Source organism: Pseudorasbora parva, chromosome 19 (genome assembly GCF_024679245.1).
Source record: "Pseudorasbora parva isolate DD20220531a chromosome 19, ASM2467924v1, whole genome shotgun sequence".
Taxonomy (NCBI): domain Eukaryota; kingdom Metazoa; phylum Chordata; class Actinopteri; order Cypriniformes; family Gobionidae; genus Pseudorasbora; species Pseudorasbora parva.
The window spans coordinates 36,165,622-36,179,730 of NC_090190.1; the positions used below are offsets into that span (position 1 = coordinate 36,165,622).

Genomic DNA, 14,109 nt, shown 5'->3' on the forward strand with positions numbered 1-14,109 from the left:
GTTGTCACAGTGAGCTTATAATGGCTTCCCTATCTCGAGGGAACTTCGAGCTGCGTCGAAACGCTAGGGGACGCCTCTGCGTGCCATGTCATGAAGCACTTGTGTAATCAGTCCAATAGCGGGACGATACGTCACGGGCGGGTGACGTCATCGACCAGGAAGCTATAAAGCATGCCCGGACCAAACAGTCACCAGCTTCTGTGTCTTCACAAGCGCTCTGTGTGAATTGTATGTCCATTTATTGTGTGTGTGTTCAAAAAAGAAAGAAAGAAAGAAATATGGCAAGTCAGTATAGGTGTTGTGTTCCTCCCTGTGGGGATACACACGTCCTAATGTGTGATGTGTTTGGGGCTCGAGCATGCCCAGTCAGCTCTCGAGGGGGTCGGCTGCGAGCATTGCGAGAGACTCCCAATGCGCATATTAAGATCACGCCGGGCACTCTTCGAGGAGAGTGCTTTGGCTCGCGGTCCTCAGGGCTCGGGTCCCGCTGTTGCCGAGGCGCAGCGAAGGCTCGCGTCCTGGGGATCGCAGTTGGATCTAGTGGCGGGGTTAGAGACGGGTGATCCCCTATCTCTGCCTTTACCCGCTGGATCTCATGCCTCAGTTAGCGAGCTGGAAGCACGCTCTGCGGTTTTCTTCCGCTCGCGCTGAGGCACAAGCGCAGCAGCACTCCAGCTCCGAGGAACTGGATGTTGTTAGCGCTGATGATGATCTGCCAAAAGAAAACGACACACACACACTCATAAAAAGAGGTGCTATTGGTGTAACTCGCGCTGTGTCCAGGTTAAGTTTAGACTGGCCGGCCGAGTGTCAAGAAGTTCGCCAAAAAATAAATAAATATATAAATAAAATAAGAAAGAGAAAGAACAATATAATGGCGAGCAGACAGTATGTTTGAGATTACGAGGGGCTGAATCTAGTGGCTCGGATCTCGCGTTTGCCGAGGCAGCGTGTAGATCACGGGTCTACAATATAGATTCTATGACTCGATCGCGGATCTCGCGCTTGCCGAGGCAGCGTGTAGATTACGGGGTTGAGTTTAGTGGCTCAGATCGCGTGTTTGCCGAGGCATCGCGTAGATTATGGGTCTGCATCTATCATTCAGAAAGGGCGACGATGTCTCGCGGGGAAGAGACGCTTGCGAGTTATCTCTCCCCCGAGTCCACATCGTCACACAGCCCCACAGCTGCCCACAACAAGCCGGTAAAAAAAAAAAAAAAAAAGTCGGCTTTGGGGGTAGGGCATATTCGGCAGCAGATCAGGCGGCCGCCGGTTTGTATACGGCGGTTGCCCTGCAAGCATATAAAACAAGCAGACCTGCTGGGGGATATTGATATTGAAATATAAATATATATATATATATATAATAAATAAATAAATAAATCAAAATATCCCTCTGGGGCTGTCGGGCGGGGCAGCCTCAGCCGAGTACATCCTTTCTCAAACCTACACCGAGCAAAACAAAGAGAGAGCGTGGCCGCTCGGGGCCCCCCCCGCAGAGAGATCGGGGATCCGGGCGACGCGCTCAGCCGGGACCTTCCCGTGGTAGGGCGGATCTGAGGGCCGTCCTTACTGCTAGGAAGGCCTCGGCTAAGTGTCCTGACGTCAGAGGCGCAGGACTTCCGATGGCAGTCCCCTCCGGGAGAGTGCGGCTCGCCGAGGCGCCCGCTCTTTCCCGGTGCCATCGGGGGGGGCCGGTCTGCCAACCCTGCCACCGTTGGTGCTTCAGGGCGCGGCGGTCCCCGGCGAACATATATCTCCTTGTCCGCCCGGAAACGTAGCGGCTTGGGGATGTTCGCGCCCTCTCGTGAGGGCCCCGGGGCGGTCAGTTCGGTTGCTACCTGCCGGTTATCCGTTACAGGACACCGGGCTGACCACCCAGGAAAATCCAGAGACCAGCCTCGAGAGGCTGGTTCCCTTAGTAGATTTTCTGGCAGCGTGGAAACTTCTGCCGAATATCTCAGAATGGGTCCTGCTCACATTATAAAAAGGGTTCGGGTCACACCCACCCGTGTTCAGCAGGGTTACTCCTACGGTAGTAACCCCCGAGCAGCCTCTGGTCATGGAACGAGAGGTACAGACTCTTCTGCGAAAAGAGGCTATACACGGGTCCCTCCCCTCTGCAGAGAGTCGGGCTTTTACAGCCGGTACTTCATAGTTCCAAAGAAGGATGGAGGGTTAAGGCCTATTTTTAGATCTGCATCAGCTAAACAAAATGCTCACGATAAAACAGATCGTGTGTCACGTCAGGTCCGAGGACTGGTGTGTCACAATAGACCTAAAAAATTTATACTTCCACATCTCCATCCTTCCGCAGCACAGACAGGTCTTCAGGTTTGCTTTTGGGGGCGAAGCTTACCAGTATTGAGTGCTGCCATTCGGCCTAGCTTAATCACCCCACACTTTCACCAAGTGTGTGAATGCAGCTCTGGCTCAGGTGCGACTCCAGGGCATTCGCGTGCTCAACTATATCGACGATTGGCTGATGTTAGCATAGTCGAAACAGTGGGCGTTCAGCATTGAGATGCTGTTCTCGCCCATATGAGAGTGTTGGGGCTAAGGTTGAACGGAAAGAAATGTGTGCTGGCACCTATAAGCTGCAGAGTACTACTTTTCTGGCGGTAGTCTGGGACACGAAAATAATGTTGGCTCGGCTATCCCCTCCCAGGATAAAAACGATCCTGGATACCGTGAACCAGATAAAGCTAGGTCAGTCACTCACTGTGAAACACTTTCAGAGAGTGTTAGGGCTGATGACAGCAGCGTCCAACGGGGTACCTTTTGGCCTGCGGTACATGAGACCCTTACAGTGGTGGCTCAGGACCAAGGGGTTCTCCCTGAGGGGAAACCCTTTTTCGCTTGATCAAGGTCACGCGGCGCTGCCTACGTGCCTTAGTGAAGTGAAAAGATCCTTGGTTCCTGTCCCAAGGTCCAGTTCTGGGGGCTCCTTGTCGTCGCGTAACGCTAACGACGGATGCCTCCCTAACTGGCTGGGGAGCGGTCATGAGTGGCCGCTCGGCCCAAGGTCTGAGCGGCCGTCAGCTCTCCTGGCACATAAACCAGCTGGAGCTGATGGCTGTGTTTCAATCATATAAAATCAAACACTTCCTCTCAGACCTGCGGGGCCGCCATGTGTTAGTTCGGTCAGACAACACTTCGGTGGTCTCGTATATAAATCACCAGGGGGGTTGAGATTGCGTCGGGTGTGGAAGCTGACGCGTCATATGCTAACATGGGCCCACGGCAAGATGCTCTCGCTCAGGGCGATGTACATCCCGGGGGTCCTGTATGTAGCGGCAGACTCCCTGTCGAGGCAGGGAGTGATGCCGGGAGAATGGAGACTCCACCCGAGGTGGTGGAGGAGCTGTGGATCCGCTTTGGGCGAGCCCAGGTGGATCTGTTTGCGTCTCGAGAGACGACACACTGTCCAGCATATTTCTCCCTCATGCATCCAGCCCTGCTGGGGCTGGACGCAATGGTACAGACGTGGCCGAGGCTGCGTCTGTACGCCTTCCCCCCTCTGGCATTGCTCCCAGGAGTGCTGGAGAGCGTCCGCCGGGACGGGGTTCAGCTTTTATTGGTAGCCCCGCTCTGGCCGGGCCAAGTATGGCTCGCCGACATTATGTCTCTCCTAGAAGGTCCTCCCTGGAAAATCCCAGTCAGGAGAGATCTTCTTTCGCAGGCCGGGGGGGTCAGTACTGCACCCGCGCCCGGAACTGTGGAAACGGTGGGCTTGGCCCCTGAGGGGGCCCAGTTCATAAACACGGGTCTATCTACTGAGGTGATAGAGACCATGTTGCACTCCAGAGCACCATCCACAAGGAGACTTTACGCACTCAAATGGAGAGTTTTTGTCGCCTGGTGTACGCACCAGGCTTTGGACCCTGTTAACTGCCCGTTCGGTTCAGTTCTTGAGTTCCTACAAGAAAAATTCTCCGCAGGGTTATCTCCGTCAACACTGAAAGTATATATGTGTCGGCGATATCTGCTTATCATATTCCATTAGATAATGCATCATTGGGGAAACACCCTTGGGTCATGCGTTTCCTTCGTGGTACTTTGAGGCGCAGACCTGCGGCACGCTCGAGGGTGCCTACTTAGGCAGTGGCACCCTCTTGTCTGGAGTTTGCACCAGGAATGGTAAAAGCATTTCTCGTCCCGAGGGAAGGATATGCTCCCAAGGTCCCGACTAATGTGCCGGGACCACTAATGCTGCAGGCTTTCTGTCCGCCTCCGTTCACTAGTCAAGACCAAGAGAAGCAAAATCTGCTATGTCCGGTCAGGGCCCTAGATGCATATGTCCACAGGGCTGCCCTGTGGCGAAACTCAGAACAGTTGTTTGTGTGTTTTTGGGTCCCCGAGCAAGGGAAAACCGGGTTCAAAGCAGATGCTTAGCAAGTGGATAGTCGAGGCTATTTCGCTCGCTTATGAGTCGGCCGGGCATCCTTCACCAATGAGGGTCCGCGCCCACTCCACTAGGAGTATGGCTGCCTCTATGGCTCTTATTTCGGGAGTTTCATTGTCAGAGGTATGTGATGCGGCTGGGTGGTCCTCTCCGCATACATTTGTGAGGTTTTACAATCTAGATGTAGCCTCTACACCGGGGTCCCGGGTGTTTCTGGGTTGATTCACACATACAGACATTTGGGACTCTGGCGGTGTGGGTATTGAGGTCCCCTAGCGTTTCGACGCAGCTCGAAGTTCCCTCGAGATAGGGAACGTCTCAGGTTACGTATGTAACCATGGTTCCCTGAGAGGGAACGAGACGCTGCGTCGAGATGCCATACTCCCGGCATGCCTGTGATCGATTTGTTCGACTTTTCCAGAAGCTAGTGACTGTTTGGTCCGGGCATGCTTTATAGCTTCCTGGTCGATGACGTCACCCGCCCGTGACGTATCGTCCCGCTATTGGACTGATTACACAAGTGCTTCATGACATGGCACGCAGAGGCGTCCCCTAGCGTTTCGACGCAGCGTCTCGTTCCCTCTCAGGGAACCATGGTTACATACGTAACCTGAGACGTTTTCCAGAGATTGGGAAAAAATAATTCATGAAATAGCATAAATTGATTAAAATATTTTATATATATATCATTTTAAAAAGCTTGGATTATAAAGACACATGTATAGTTAGTGAGGTTAAGTACTTTTATGTGAAAACTAACCCCAGGTTCTCCTGTTTTCTAATTCACTCTTCCCACAGGGAAAAGGCTTCAAGTAAAGACAACGTCAAAACTACAATAGCTTAGAAGCTGTATAACTTTTCAAAGGCACTTTTTCACTACATCTACCAACTGCAAGATGCAGAGACTGCTAACTCTATCCATAAAATACAAGAAATGGTTCAAGAGTTGACATTATCTAAGGTTTATTGCTTTAACGGGAAATGCAATTCAATGCTTGAATGAATATGCTATTTAGAAATCTGCTTAATTGTCTATCTTTTGGTGTCCCCAAATGTCAAAGATGAGAGTTGTCTTTCCCTCCCTGTGCATCATTGTGTTTGCAATAGAGTTAAAGGAGACTCTGTATTTTAATAAATACCCAAGGGAATAAATTAGACAGTAAGAAACTCCACCCATATGCTGGAATACTTCACTTCTTTCTTTTTAGAGATTTCAAATAAGAAATGGCTCTATAGAGGTATCTGGATCTAAAGGATACAAAGGTACCTCTATCTAAAATATATATATAGAGAAAATATACAGGTCCTTCTCTATATACATGCTTCCATCTGCTGAAAAGCTTCATGGAGATGAAGATTTGGTTTTTCAGCACGACCTGGCACCTGCTCACAGTGCCAAAACCACTGGTAAATGGTTTACTGACCATGGTATTACTGTGCTCATTGGCCTGCCAACTCTCCTGACCTGAACCCCATAGAGAATCTGTGGGATATTGTGAAGAGAAAGTTGAGAGACTCAAGACCCAACACTCTGGATGAGCATAAAAGACAACTCCGGTGAGAAATGAAGCTAGGTGTAATTAAAAGATGGTTGCAAGGTAGATCGTTCTCTGGGATGCGTTTTCATGAATATAGAATGTAAAGAGTTTTATTTCTAAAAACAGGTTAGCTTTTAACACTAGTCTATGGGGCACAGGGTAGTGAAAGTAAATCGCTAGTTAATACCACTAACAAGGCTAAAAATAGCCTCACACTAACACAGTAGCATAATGAGGGTCCCTACATGCAAACCGAAACATTGAGAACTTAGTAAGTGTACTTAACAGTTTAATAAGAAGATACTTTATAAAGTACGTTCACGGACAGGTGCCATCTTGGAAAACAGTCTCGACTCGTCGAACGATGAGATCTCTGCTAAGTGATGAACTGTGACTTGGAATCTCATATGGTCCGTTGTTTCCGGAAGAAAACACTGAACCAGACAGAGAAAATAAATCAATAAAAATAAAAATGTCCATGTTATTACATTACACAAACTTAATTCCTATCGACCAGCTCACTTAGAACAGCGCTCGTGGATCGATTCGTTGAGACTCTTTTCCAAGATGGCGCCTGTCCATGAACGCGAAATGCACTGTTTATAAAGTGTCTTCTTATTAAACTGTTTGTACTCTTACAAAGTTCTCAATGCTTCGGTTTGCATGTAGGGACCCTCATTATGCTACTGTGTTAGTGTGGGGCTATTTTGAGCCTTGTTAGTGGTATTAACTAGCGATTTAATTTCACTACTCTGTGCCCCATAGACAAGCGTTATAAGCTTATCTGTTTTTAAAGATAAAACTCTTTACATTCGATTTTCATGAAAACGCATCCCAGAGAACGATCTACTCGGTAACCATCTGTTAATTACCCCTAGGTTCATTTCTCACCGGAGTTGTCCTTTAAGGCCGCTATTGAAGCATCCTGGGCCTCCATAACACCTCAGCAGTGCCACAGCCTGATCGCCTCCATGCCACGCCGCACTGAAGCAGTCATTTCTGAAAAAGGATTCACGACCAAGTATTGAGTGCATAACTGAACATAATTATTTGAAGGTTTACTTTTTTTGTATTAAAAACACTTTTCTTTTATCGGTCAGATGAAATATGGTAATTTTTTTAGATGAATGTTTAATTTTTATCATTACATTATGGAAAATGAACTTTTATCACATATGCTATTTTTTTCAGAAGGACCTGTAGATACCTCTATCTTTTTAAATAAAAAAATAAAAAATTCAGCAGCATATCTGTCAAAAATCATCAGCAAACCTTTTCGCGACTGAATGCTGACTTCAAAACACCTCTGCATTTCAAGTAACATTCATCCTAAAATCATCCACAGCAATTTATTTTGCAAACTTTTGGCATGAGAGCAAAAAATGACTCAGCATAGCACAAAAACACATGATGCAGCAGGAAAAGGACTTTTCATGGTAACAAAGCCCATTGCATCTTGAAAACAACTCAAGATCAACAATGTTTTGTTGCCATACCAAGAGGCTTTCCTCTGGTGGTTTTAACATTCAAAATGGATCCGACATCTGGGCCGAGAACCAGCTCTCCTGCTGGGAAAGAGCTCCAGAACAATGACAAAATTATACAGAAGCTTCCTGGATGTTGCCCTAAACACAGCACTGCTTGAAAGCAACAAACATTTAACTCAAGATGCTCCTCGCACTCAAGCCATTTTTTCCACACTGACATCAGTTTAATTTTGAGAGACTAGGCAATGTAAACATGAAAGGCCCGCCTCATCTCTTCATGTATAATGAAAAGGAATCAGAAAGGCTTCAAGATTCCTTTGATCCAAGAATTTTAAACTGTTTAATTGGCTGTCATTTACTGTAATCATGATTCCTGAAAAGAGTACACCAACATAGCAACATTCACACACTGGCAACTAAGAGGCATCTCTCTACATAACTGCAATTCTGCATACAAAGATTATAGATTTTATAGACTATGACTATGACTATGAAGTCTCTAATGGGTAAACAATGCTCTGCCTTCTTGTGAAAGAGCACCACATAATTTGTGAACAGTTCATGCACCACAAATAAATAATAATAATTTTGCTTTCCTATTAAAAAAAAAAAAAAAAAAATCTCACATCCTGCATTTGTGAAGTATTGTGGAATTTAGCAACTTCTTAAATGTACACTACCATTCAAAAGTTTGAAAAATTATACTCAGAGTCCGCAAAGTGACAGCAATAATGCAGCGTTCCAGGCAGATTTTTGAGCCCGTAAGTCACAACTTCAAGCCACGACTCACAACTTTGTAGTGTTCCAGGAAAATTCCTGCCTGAGCGCGAGGAATGGTAGCTAGATGTAAACAAAGCATGGTGGAACTTACAGGACTTATGGTCATTTACAATTATTTATATCGCCAAAGGTGCTTACTCCTTGCTTATTTGAGGGAAACGGGAGAAAAACAAGGCAAGATAAGCTGTTATACTTTTTATTTTACGTTAATTGTAAAATACCGTGTGTGACTCCATGAACACTGAGCTGTCATTGTTGTTTCGCGGGCAATGTGACGCCAAAGCGTGTAACTGGAAGTATAGGTCCTTCTCAAAAAATTAGCATATTGTTATAAAAGTTCATTATTTTCCATAATGTAATGATAAAAATTAAACTTTCATATATTTTAGATTCATTGCACACCAAATGAAATATTTCAGGTCTTTTATTGTTTTAATACTGATGATTTTGGCATAGAGCTCATGAAAACCCAAAATTCCTATCTCAAAAAAATTAGCATATCATGAAAAGTTTCTCTAAACGAGCTATTCACCTAATCATCTGAATCAACTAATTAACTCTAAACACCTTCAAAAGATTCCTTAGGCTTTTAAAAACTCCCAGCCTGGTTTATTAATCAAAACTGCAATCATGGGTAAGACTGCCGACCTGACTGCTGTCCAGAAGGCCATGATTGACACCCTCAAGCAAGAGGGTAAGACACAGAAAGAAATTTCTGAACGAATAGACTGTTCCCAGAGTGCTGTATCAAGTCACCTCAGTGGGAAGTCTGTGGGAAGGAAAAAGTGTGGCAAAAAACAATGCACAACGAGAAGAGGTGACCGGACCCTGAGGAAGATTCTGGAGAAGGACTGATTCCAGACCTTGGGGGACCTGCGGAAGCAGTGGACTGAGTCTGGAGTAGAAACATCCAGAGCCCTCGTGCACAGGCATGTGCAGGAAATGGGCTACAGGTGCCGCATTCCCCAGGTCAAGCCACTTTTGAACCAGGAACAGCGACAGAAGCGCCTGACCTGGGCTACAGAGAAGCAGCACTGGACTGTTGCTCAGTGGCCCAAAGAACTTTTTTCGGATGAAAGCTAATTTTGCATGTCATTTGGAAATCAAGGTGCCAGAGTCTGGAGGAAGACTGGGGAGAAGGAAATGCCAAAATGCCTGAAGTCCAGTGTCAAGTACCCACAGTCAGTGATGGTCTGGGGTGCCATGTCAGCTGCTGGTGTTGGTCCACTGGGTTTTATCAAGGGGAGGGTCAATGCAGCTAGCTATCAGGAGATTTTGGAGCACTTCATGCTTCCATCTGCTGAAAAGCTTCATGGAGATGAAGATTTGGTTTTTCAGCACGACCTGGCACCTGCTCACAGTGCCAAAACCACTGGTAAATGGTTTACTGACCATGGTATTACTGTGCTCAATTGGCCTGCCAACTCTCCTGACCTGAACCCCATAGAGAATCTGTGGGATATTGTGAAGAGAAAGTTGAGAGCTGCAAGACCCAACACTCTGGATGAGCTTAAGGCCGCTATCGAAGCATCCTGGGCCTCCATAACACCTCAGCAGTGCCACAGCCTGATCGCCTCCATGCCACGCCGCACTGAAGCAGTCATTTCTGCAAATTCCCGACCAAGTATTGAGTGCATAACTGAACATAATTATTTGAAGGTTTACTTTTTTTGTATTAAAAACACTTTTCTTTTATTGGTCGAATGAAATATGCAAATTTTTTGAGATCATGATATGCCAATTCTTTGAGATAGGAATTTTGGGTTTTCATGAGCTGTATGCCAAAATCATCAGTATTAAAACAATAAAAAATCTGAAATATTTCAGTTGGTGTGCAATAGATCTAAAATATATGAAAGTTTAATTTTTATCATTACATTATGGAAAATAATGAACTTTTATCACAATATGCTAATTTTTTTAGAAGGACCTGTACTAGTATGAGTTCTGGGGGTTTCACTGGTTTGACTGCCGTTCCAGTGCACTTTCACCGGTAACTTTAGAAGGTTGGAAAAACATACGAATTGCATGGAATGCGGCATATTACTGCTGACACATGAATAAATTACATTTTAAAATATATTGAAATAAACAGTTACTTTAATAATAGTTCACAACACCGTCTTACTTAGGTCTAAATAAATGTAGCTTGGTAAGCATAACAACTATCAAATGGTGTCAGCTAACATGGCATTAATAAGTTGTCTTAGTAAAAGTAAAAACATTAAAAAGTACGATAGTAAAAAAATATATATATATTGAGTTAATACATATAAAAACACAAACCAACACAATCTCACCTGCCGGCGGTTTCACAACCAGAAGCTGCATGTTGTGCCATCGTTCCAAGATGGTCGGCAGTTGTGGAACTTACACCAGATGGGTTTTATTAACGTACCCAAACCCTAATGCAAATACAGTAATTTAAATGACGGAATATTGGTGTGCAAATGCCCATGAAGTGGCCTAATCTTTATCCATTCTAGCCTCGTTCTTGAACGAACTGGTAGGTAGGCTATCCTCGTGGTCGTTGAGCATGCGTGTCAGTCTCGTTCAGCAATCAGACAGCAGAAAGCAGATGCAAAGTACAGTTATCGACAAACCTCATGTTTATAACCCCATGTTTACCATAATCCCAAATATGTGAATGCCTAAATGTCTGACCAAACAATTAAATGTTAATCATGCAAGAAAAGATGCTTGGTCATCTGAACCACTTAGACTTATTTAATTTAATGAGTAGATTATGCACATTTCAATAAAGCCAAATCAATTTTTTGTAAGTAAATACGTTCGTTGACTTAAGACATTACACATAAAACACTCTTTTTCGTCACTTGGTTTCATATTTATGTAATATATTTTTTAAAATGTTATTGAACGAATCAATGAACGAATCTGAACGAATCATTTTGGTGAACGAACTGAAAATGAACAACTCTCTTAAAAGAATCAAAATGCTTTGTTTACCGGGTTGCCGGGGTACATTCCATCAGCACCATCTGCGGCCTGGCATGCTTCCTTCGCGTGCTAACGGAATTATCGTAACAGGTTTCCCATGTGAAAAGTTCGGAAATAATTGTGCCCAAATTCCCAAGATGGTTGTACCATAACTTTAAATATGTTAGCGGGTAATTTATGCTGTGACAGGTAACGTTAAGCTACGACCACCCACACCCAAAGCAGCTCGTCTTGTCATTAATTTAATGCATGTAGTATAATGTAGTTTACATGATCAATAATTTGGAAGTATGTATGTTTTATACACAGCAAAAAAAAAAATGAATTGCATATTTGACCGAGATTAGCCTACTGAATCTGCAGAAAGCGGACTCGATTGTGAATGTTTGGTTGTCAGTGCATGTGACACTATGCTGGTTTTAGATTATACCAAGAAATAAGCAAGAATAAACTTGGTGTCCTCCATGATTCATGTTCATTCTAGCAAGCACTTGAATGCAACAAGCTCATAATCAAGACTTCTGAAGTGGGAATTATGAAATTTCCAGTAGTATAAGGCAACATTAGTTACAGTGCACAAACTGCACATACTCTTTGACCAGTGTTTTGCATTTTACGGTTGATGGGAAAACTATTCTTAAATGTCTTTTAAAAATCAAAATACTTCATACGAAATATTTATTCATTGTATTTTAAAGTCCCCAAGATAACAGCATGTTCATTATCGTGGTATATTGTACTTATGGCCTATACACTCACCTAAATGATTATTAGGAACACCATACTAATACTGTGTTTGTCCCCCTTTCTCCTTCAGAACTGCCTTAATTCTGCCTGGCATTGATTCAACAAGGTGCTGAAAGCATTCTTTAGAAATGTCGGCCCATATTGATAGGATAGCATCTTGCAGTTGATGGAGATTTGTGGGATGCACATTCGGGGCCCGAAGCTCCCGTTCCACCACATCCCAAAGATGCTCTATTGGGTTGAGATCTGGTGACTGTGGGGGTCATTTTAGTACAGTGAACTTATTGTCATGTTCAAGAAACCAATTTAAAATGATTCAAGCTTTGTGACATGGTGCATTATCCTGCTGGAAGTAACCATTAGAGGACAGGTACATGGTGGTCATAAAGGGATGGACATGGTCAGAAACAATGCCCAGGTAGGCCTTGGCATTTAAACAATGTCCAATTGGCACTAAGGGGCCTAAAGTGTGCCAAAAAAACCACCACTACACCACCAGCAGCAACCTGCACAGTGGTAACAGAACATGATGGATCCATGTTCTCATTCTGTTTACACCAAATTATGACTCTACCATCTGAATGTCTCAACAGAAATCGAGACTCATCAGACCAGGCAACATTTTTCCAGTCTTCAACTGTCCAATTTTGGTGAGCTTGTGCAAATTGTAGCCTCTTTTTCCTATTTGTAGTGGAGATGAGTGGTACCTGGTGGGGTCTTCTGCTGTTGTAGCCCATCCACCTCAAGGTTGTGCGTGTTGTGGCTTCACAAATGCTTTGCTACATACGTCGGTTGTAACGAGTTGTTATTTCAGTCAAAGTTGCTCTTCTATCAGCTTGAATCAGTTGGCCCATTCTCCTCTGACCTTTAGCATCAACAAGGCATTTTCGCCCACAAGACTGCCGCATACTGGATGTGTTTCCCTTTTCACACCATTCTTTGTAAACCATAGAAATAGTTGTGTGTGAAAATCCCAGAAACTGAGCAGATTGTGAAATACTCAGACTGGCCCGTCTGGTACCAACAACCATGCCACGCTCAAAATTGCTTAAATCACCTGTCTTTCCCATTCTGACATTCAGTTTGGAGTTCAGGAGATTGTCTTGACCAGGACCACACCCCTGAAATGCACTGAAGCAACTGCCATGTGATTGGTTGATTAGATAATTGCATTAATGAGAAATTGAACAGGTGTTCCTAATAATCATTTAGGTGAGTGTATGACTAAGTGGGATAGGCTCCATGATTCAGCATCTCCATATAACCCAATGTAGTACAAGCGCTATGTATAACGGATAGATAGATGGATGTATATATGTTTTGGTCATTCACATAGGCTATAGAAAAGGAATATTACAAATTGTTGTACTAATACTTGCATTGCATGCCACTTGTCATGTCATGAAGGAAAACAACTACCAACCACAAAAATGTGCACAAGTATTTAGCATAATTCTTAAATAACCAGACTTTTTATAGGCCCAAATATGCTTCTATATTCAGGATTTATATTTCATTATAACTGAATGCCATCACAGTGTAATGTGTACTATTGCTGTGCCCTCTGCTGTGGGAAAAAGAGAACCACAAGTTTAAACAGCTTACAAATGGTGGTTGTGGTTCTTTTGTATTGTTAGTCAGGATCACCACTAAGATAAGGTCTTTAAATTTGTCTCACTGAATCTGATTTACTGATATCTCTGTAAGAAACACTGGTAAAAAGAGATCACTATTTTTTTTTTAAAAAAATAAGTTTTCCCCAAATAACATACTGAAGAAACTACTTCAGTTTTAACTGGAAAGAGGAATTAACATTAAATCATTTTCACAGATGAGTCTAAGTCCCAGACTAAAATGCATGTTTGAGTCTTAAAAGAAACTCGCAACTTGAAAAAAAGAAACTTGCCAGTTTTCTATCAGGATGCACATCAGTAACACTCTATGCCCCAATTAAACAAATGCCTAAACATGGTTTATCTAAGCGGGTTTAACCTTTTTTTTGGGGGGGGGGGGGGGGGGTGCTCAATGACATCTTCAATAGATTAAATGTGAATAATGTGCAGCATAAGTCTCTACAATTATACAATGCATCATTTATCTTTTCATATAAACCAGGGATGCCCCATCCTGTTCCAGAAAATCTTCCTACCTGGAGACTTGTTTGATCACGGTTGGAGCTGAGCTTTGCAGG

At 44.0% G+C, this 14,109-nt stretch overlaps 1 protein-coding gene across 2 annotated transcripts in view; it reads right to left on the reverse strand.

The window, feature by feature from the left end:
- Positions 1-10,715, reverse strand: part of jupb (junction plakoglobin b) — a 139,909-nt gene extending 129,194 nt beyond the window's left edge. For both annotated transcript variants that reach the window (XM_067425896.1, XM_067425897.1), the window contains exon 1: positions 10,511-10,715. The gene's annotated coding sequence lies outside the window, so the exon portion shown is untranslated. The remainder of the gene's footprint in view (positions 1-10,510) is intronic.
- Positions 10,716-14,109: the final 3,394 nt, after the last annotated feature.